We start from the raw sequence: 8,123 nt of genomic DNA, 5'->3' as shown, positions 1-8,123 counted from the left end.
TCTGCAGAGTTGTCCAATCCATACGGAGGTGACATTTTTTTTTTTTATTATTTGTTTTAACTTGTGGGAACAAGATCGATATGTCATGGTCACAAGTTACTACCGTGTGGGAATGAGATCTGTATGTTATGGAAACAACTCAGTAAGGCGTGGACATGCCATGATGTGATTTTGTTTTATGAACAACAGCTCCACCTGGCAAGTGCAAAATGGATGAGAAGTTGATTGAAGCCATTCAAAGCATCCCAGTTCTCTAGAACTTCTGCTTGAAAGACTATAGGAATGAAGTCTCCAGTGGCTCCCAGTGTTCGACAGTAGAAGACTGTGTTGACTGTTAAGAACCTGTTGTCTGGGATATAAAGTCTGCCTCAGTGCTCAAAGTAAGCAACAAATATCCAATTGACATCTAACAAAGAGCTGAAGCTCCTTCACCACCATCATCAGGTTCTGTCAACACTGTTAGACTCAATCTGATGTCCTGTCTCTCTTCCTAAGGTGATCGCTGCCCACCAGACAGCTATCACATCCTGTCAGGGAGCTTGGATGACCAGGTCGTGGCAGGAAGCACTCCTAATGTCAACGACTGTCTGATGATATTCCAGGTTATCCCCAAGATAACCACTAGAGACAAGAAGCAAACTGGGTGGGCTGGCTGGCTAAGCTACAGGAGGAACCTCTTTAAAAACCTCTCTAAAAAAACAGTTTAGGGTTTGTGTGTACAAAAGATCTGTACAAAAGAAAAAAAAGTACATTTTCAATGAATTTCGATTATTATCATTATCATTTTGCATTCATTCATTTTCATTCATTCTATCAAGGTATCCTACACTGTACAAAAAATATACAAAAATCAGAGATATCTTCCTGATATTGAGTTCCAGCCCCTTTTGCACAATCCACTCTCAGTTGTCCCAAACTTGTCTGCTTCTCTTTATCTCCATCTCCTCCTTTGTGATTGGTACAGATTTAATAAGGGGAATCAATAAGGGATAATGGCTTTTACCTGGATTCACCTCATCAGTAGACTTCATGAAAAGAAGTGTCTCTAACATTTTGTACATTCAGTGTATTTTCCCGATCTGAGCTTGAAAGCATTGTGTTGCCAGATCCTTGACAGATTATGTGGTAAGACTATACATGAATTGTTGGTTATAACACAATATAAGTCATATGCACATCATAGGCACATTATAATTACATCATAACTGCATAAGAAATATAATATATACAATAATGCATCATGAATCTGGCATGAGCAGGCTATGAGGCTGTTATAAGTAATATAATTACCACTGGGGCCTATATATTTAATTGTTTATAAGCACCTCATAAGAACATTATAATTACATCATAGTGGCATCAAAAAGAAAAAGGTTCAAGTGATACATATATTATTTCCTCATAACCTGCTTAAGCCAGATTCATGATGCATTATGACATTTTCTGATGCAGTTATTATGTAATTATAGCTTTCTTATGATGTGTATATGACTTATGATGAATTATAAGTAACATTTCAAGTAGTCTTTTATGCTTTACAACTGCAGTATGTAAGTGACAAAATAATGGTATGACTGAACCATTTGCTTTGCATTGTGCAAATGAATTTAATTAAACTGACTTTAGGCTCACAATTTGCCGGACTCTGCCTCTTTGTCATGCAAACTGTGACTTAGTGATGTAATTTCTGATATTTAAGCCACATATTTCACCCTTATGAAGAGTAATTGAAAAACTTTTAATTCTGTTCATGTTTTCCAATGCTGTTTTTCCTTTCTGCTCCACTCCCAAACAAAAGAGTGTGGTAATAAACCTTGCATCCTGTTTACAGCTTTGTAAAGGTTTTCCTGGAGGAGAGGGTTCAAACTAGTTCAAATCACGTCTCGGTTTGGAAAAGAGGCGCCTTCTACATCAACCATGAAAAAGGTTCGACGTCTTAAAGACGTCCAACGGCAGACGGCAGAGAAAAATCAAAAAGATGCCAAAAACAGCCAGGTTAGCGCATTCTTTACTGGCCGCTGGCACTGGCACAGCAGATGGTGAGTGATGAATGGGAGCTATGCTACTTGGAAAAATTTCTCAAAGTAACAGATGATGTCAACATGGATGGCTGCTGGTGTTTGTAAAAGCAATCTGCAAGCTCTTGGCTAAAATTAAGAACAACAGAATAATAGGTCATCCTAGAATAATACAGTGAATGTACAAAATATTTGGGGCACTAACTCTTTTCATGAAGTTTACTGATGAGGTGAATCCAGGTAAAAGCCATTATCTCTTATTGATTTCCTTTATTAAATCTATACCAATCACAAAGGAGGAGATGGAGATAAAGAGAAGCATACTAGTTAGAGGACTTTTAAGCTTTGAGACAATTGAGATGTGGATTGTGCAAAAGGGGCTGCAACTCATCAGGAAGATGTCAATATTTTTTACACTCAGTGTACGTTATGATTTAAAAATATCCTGCATATATCAATGGTTCCAATTGTGCTAGACACATGGATGCGACTCATCCGACCACACCCATGACTCTGACAATCTGGCATACTGTATATCAATGTAGTGACTGAGTTCCACGAAGCTGATGAAAGAGGGGGAAAAGTGAACCAAACATTTAAGTGTTCTCTTCAAACAGCATGTTTCTTCTGCCGATGTGGCTGGCAGTCCTTTATCATATTACCAAGATTGTCATAAAGTTATAAGTGTAACGTATATTACTAGAATGTAATAACAACTCAGCAATACAGAGCATCATCTTGGTCAGAAGCAAATTCCCAGTCTGTGATATTGGAAGAAAGGGGAAAAGGACACCAGAGTTGAATTATATTATAGACTTTTCTAACAAGTTGGCCTAACTGAGCATTGTTATCCTATGAATGACAGTAAAAATAAGGTATGTTTTATTGTTGGTCCTCAAGAGACAAGTTTGCTTAACTCGTAGAATCTAGGACTCTGGGTCTCGTTCAGAAGAATTCCTACCTCTGATAGATTTTGATTAAAGCCTCTTTCTACAGAAAGCACTTTGCGTCTGCCAGGTTGGTACTGAAATTAAGCATAGTGAGAGGGTATTGAGTACCAGGTTGAAGAACAATCTCGTCTGTCAGCTTCAGACTGCTGAAGCCCCTATCCAGTACTGACCGACCCAGTGCCAAGACACAAGATACGTCCGTCGGTCAATACCACCAGCACCATCCATCCGGGGCCAACAGCTCCAAACCTCTTCACCCCCAAACCCCAGCTGTCAGACCCAGAAACCTCCACCACCCCAAGTGCCTAGAGCTGCAAGTTTCAGAACCTTCCACCATTAGACGATACCTAAAGGTCCAAGCCTCTCCACCGCCGATAGAGAGGTCCAAGGTCTAGAAACCCCTAAATATCAGGGACAACCGTACACGGTCTGAGCCTCCTCAACCCCGAAGACGAGCTGCAAGATCCAGAAACCAGTCATCTGCAAAACACATCTCCAAAAGAGATGTGACCGACCCAGCGGAACTGCTATGGTACAACTGTACACCACATCCCACTTCTAAAGAAAGTTCTGGTGAAACGCTGCTGCCCATACATCTCTCAGACCTCCATGTCATCTATTTTTGGGAATTCCTCAAGTCAGGGATAGCTGTAGGGTGACTGAGGCAGATAAAATGTTGCTAGCGCAGAGAGCAAGCCCATTTACTGGCTTATGAAACGGATATACAAGCATTCAAGGTACAATGTTAAAGCTACACAAGGCAACTTTACATTTTGGCAACCCCAAGTGGCAGTGGGAGAGAATTAAAGCCTGTTTCTGCACCCTCTTTCAAAGTTTTAAGGACTTCATTACCCAGAAACATGACGTCAGTACACTAAATGTCTTCTTCTTAGTGTCTGGAGGGGGTGGAGGTGGTGCAGAGGTTCATCCATCGTTGGTGAGTCCAGCTTTCCCTGGACGTAGTGCTCACTCACTGCTGTTTAGGAGACACTTTTGGATTTCTTGCCACTGATCATACCGACACCCGAATTTAATTTGGGCAAATAAGGCAAATCTACAGCGTCTCAATTAGTGGGGATGGGACGCTCTTCTCTGTTGCAACCCCACTTTGTGATTTAAGCTGATAAGATGGGTGTATTTTTACATAAAAATTTGCCTAGAGCAGCTTTAAATTTGCAGTACATGGTACATTTGCAAACACAACCATATGGATCTGTTCAGATGGCAAGGAGGCTTCAGACTGATAGACAGCAGGAGGAGATCCAGGGAGGAGAAAGACAGAGACAGACGAGAAGTTCAAAGTTTTACCCGTTACTGATTTCATGAAACATCAAGTGTATATACCGGAAATGAGACATGGTGTCTACATCTGATAAATACACACATACAAACAGAAATCTAATTGTTTTAAGGTTTTCAGAATGTTTTGGGAGCTTGCTTTTTCTGTATCCAATTTTTCAATGAGAATATTTGGCTTATTATCAGACGCCAAAGTATGAACAAGAGAACAATGCTACTAATGTCGACTTATAACAAGGCGGAGACATCTATTAGAAGTAAATGGAACATATTTCCCACCGATTCTAATCATTTTTCTACTCTCCTCATCATAAGAATTGGGTGGATGTGAAGAGTACCCTATCAGAATGCAATGAAAGAAAGAAAAAGAAAGAAAGAAGAGAAAAGAAAGAGCATTCTCCATGTGTACTGCAATGAAAATTGATCTATGGTATATTGCAACAGAATTTAAGAGAGCATTTTCCATGTACACATCCAAATATGAACACATTACCTGCACGTTTTCCAAAAACATCAAACTAAACTCAGTTTCCCCACAATTTTTTTGCGGAATAGAGTTTATCCACCTTTTTAGGCTGACTTAAATTCATATACCATATTAAGTGTATAGGGACTTTAAAAATATGCGTAAATCAATGCTTTTCTGAAAATATTACAGATTTTTCTATTTGTCATTGCTTGACTGGAGGTCATAGTTTAATCACCTTTTTTTATTTACCGTCTCCAACCAGTTCATGTTTTCATCTCCTTTTTGGAATATACACTGACTGTACTAAATATCAGGGACATCTTCCTGATATTGAGTTGCAGTATCTTTTACACAATCAACATCTCAAATGTCTCAAAGCTTAAAACTCCTTCTCTAACTCATTTGCTTCTGTTTATCTCCATCTCCTCCTTTGTGATTGGTATATATTTAATAAGGGAAATCAATAAGGGATACTGGCTTTTATCTGGATTCACCTCATCAATGGACTTCATGAAAAGAATAAGTGTCCCTAATATTTTGTACATTCAGTGTATAGACGTCGGTCAAATTTTGCCGAGATTATATCCATAACATCATATCAACACTACCACTTAACACACAAAGACAGCTATTTTCTGCTAAATCCCCCCCACCCCCTCCCCCTTCCGAAACTGATGGCAGCCCCAGTTCGTGCAACATGTTGAATAGGAATCTACTTCCAAAACAAGAGCTACTATTAAAAAATACAGCCCTCGCATCGCGTGACTGCAGTTAAAATAAGAAATGAGGGCATAGGGGGTAGGGGGTAGGGGGTCACCTTAAGGTGCGCACCGATGAGGGTCACCCTGTTCGCCGGGGTCTCCTTGTTCGCCTGCTTCAAGTGAATCAAGTCCATCCCAGATCAGATGCCGTGGTCGCAGTCCACGTCTCGACAGATGTACCACAGGATCACATAGAGGATCAGCAGAATGGCAAAAATGAACAGAGCCACCAGGATCGCCTTGGACACCGGAGAGATGAAAGACTGCATTTCGGCAGACGGGGGGGAGGGGGGGGGATCCTCCGTCAAAGATGCCCTGCTGTTGTCAATGAAGCTGTGGACACGCGCGCACACACGCACGCACGTGCGCGCGCGCGCGCGCACACACACACACACACACACACACACACACACACACACACTGCCGCCAAGTCCTCCCTGACGTCCGCATTGGAGTTGGACACGCATCAGCCTGGTCAGTGTGCGGCGTGAAGCGGCGGCAAATTGGGAGAAAGCGTCTGCACAAGCGCCGTTTATTGCTCTGGCAAAAAAAAAAAGCGTAGGCTATAGCACATACACAGAAATGAGAAGAGGGAATTCCTGGATTCAAGTTAAAGGCGCTTTTGTTTCTTTCTTTCTTTCTTTCTTTCTTCATCCTTATCATCCTCAAGCCATGATAATCTATAACAATATAATATAATAAGCAATTATTAATTCAAGTTAAAGACATCTTTCTTGCTTTCTTTCTTGCTTTCTTTCTTTCATCCTCATAAAACATCTTCATCTTCCTCCTTATCATTTTCCTCCTCATTATCATCATCGTCATCATCATCATCATCAAGCAATGATGATCTAACTGCAGCAATTACTAATATTGACAAAAATGAAAATAAGTTATTTTATTAATTTAAGTTAAATATGTCTTTCTTTCCTTCCTTGTTTCTTTCTTTCTTTCTTTCTTTCTTTCTTTCTTTCTTTCTTTCTTTCTTTCTCATCATCATCATCATCATCAAGCCATAATAATCTAACCATACCAATTATTCATGAATTCAAGTTAAGGACATTTTCTTTTCTTTCTTTCTTTCTTTCTTTCTTTCTTTCTTTCTTTCTTTCTTTCCTTTTCTCATCATCATCTTTATCCACCTTCTCCATGGGCGTCAGTCAGGTATTTGATCTTGTAGTTTTCATCTTTATAACAAAGAGCAAAGATCAAATAAAAAACACCAGAAATGTATTTGGAAGCCACATCTAAAAAAAAAACTAAAAAAAAACACAAGTCACATCATAAACACATTAAGTACCAGTGTTCCCTCTAAGCAAGTTTGGTGATTACAACTCATAATTTATCACATTGATCCAATAATAATCAGCAGTTGTTGCTCCCCAGAAATGTAGTGAATATGGAAGATTTGGTGGTAAATCATATACCAGACGCATGGGGATGCATCATCATCATCATCATCATCATCATCATCATCATCATCATTATCTTCATCAAGCAATGAAATCCTAACCACAGCAATTACTTAGAAGAATATGATGACACATGGAGTGGGTCAACCAATGGCCTGTGCCAGAGCCAATGATTAGAAATAAAAAGATTTTCAAAATAATAGACTGTCTACACTAGATGGCACAAACGTCTCAGTGAAAACCCAGATCCTGTTGGAGGTGTGGGTATGAAACCAGCCAACTCCTCTACTGACTGTTTTCATGTGGAATCAGGTTTATCTACAGAAGTTCAGGTGTGTTTGTGCCCCTTGTGCTCTTTGGCCTCTTGCTTTGCTTCATGAAAAATTCAAAGTCGCAGCACGTCTTGCATGAGAAAGAAAGGTTAACATTGACTTCCCTGAATCCAATAATCACAGTTGTAGTGGTATCAATTATATTTTCAGAAAAGCACTATTTTATGGTTTTTGCCCATAAAAACCCCATCTCTACATGACCTGTAATGCTGCTTATTATGAATGTATGCAATAAAGATTTATGTCGGGCTATAAAGGTGGGAAAACTCGTTCCGTGACACTTGCGCCAAACACCATTCAAAAATATAACAGTTAAGGCTTACTTGCTTAGTCGGTAAAGGCGCATACCTCGTAGAATACATTTTAAGACCTTTTATTAATGATATGGGTGTCCTGGTAAATTCGGCATACACTGGATGCACCAAGCAGCACCTTATTTCAATACAATATCAACTTTTATAATTGGTTCACACTACTCGCCACCGCCCCCCGCTATGGTTTTGCTGAAAGACGATTGCGAATAACCAAAATAGCATAATACTAACAGGCACACCAGTTATAAAAGTTGAAACCTAATGATTTGAGAAAGGTCTTATGTCATTTTCTATCAGATGGATACGTTTGCCGACAAGCAAGGATGGATTAAATTGCCAGATTTTTGAACGGAGTTCGGCGAGAAGTTGACGTTCTCTCCATACAAGAGAACGGCTAGCTAAACTTTGTTCCACAAATTAAATGGTGGCTAAACTTTAGGTGAGTTAAGCCTGGGTTTAGCTTCCATTACATTTCTGTATAAAATAATACTTATGTTTCTGAGATAATACGCATGCTTTATTTGGGATTTTTTTTATGACTTATTTAACGCCCCTCTCAAACGCTGCC

The 8,123-nt window shown here is 39.6% G+C and overlaps 1 protein-coding gene across 1 annotated transcript in view; it reads left to right on the top strand.

Moving 5' to 3' along the window:
• Positions 1 to 8,123, top strand: part of LOC139913931 (ankyrin repeat domain-containing protein SOWAHC-like) — a 469,713-nt gene that overhangs the window by 33,253 nt on the left and 428,337 nt on the right. The window lies entirely within an intron of this gene.

This window comes from Centroberyx gerrardi, chromosome 21 (genome assembly GCF_048128805.1).
Source record: "Centroberyx gerrardi isolate f3 chromosome 21, fCenGer3.hap1.cur.20231027, whole genome shotgun sequence".
NCBI lineage: Eukaryota > Metazoa > Chordata > Actinopteri > Beryciformes > Berycidae > Centroberyx > Centroberyx gerrardi.
Note: the sequence above shows the minus strand (reverse complement) of the source record. Positions and strands in the feature narration are given on the sequence as shown.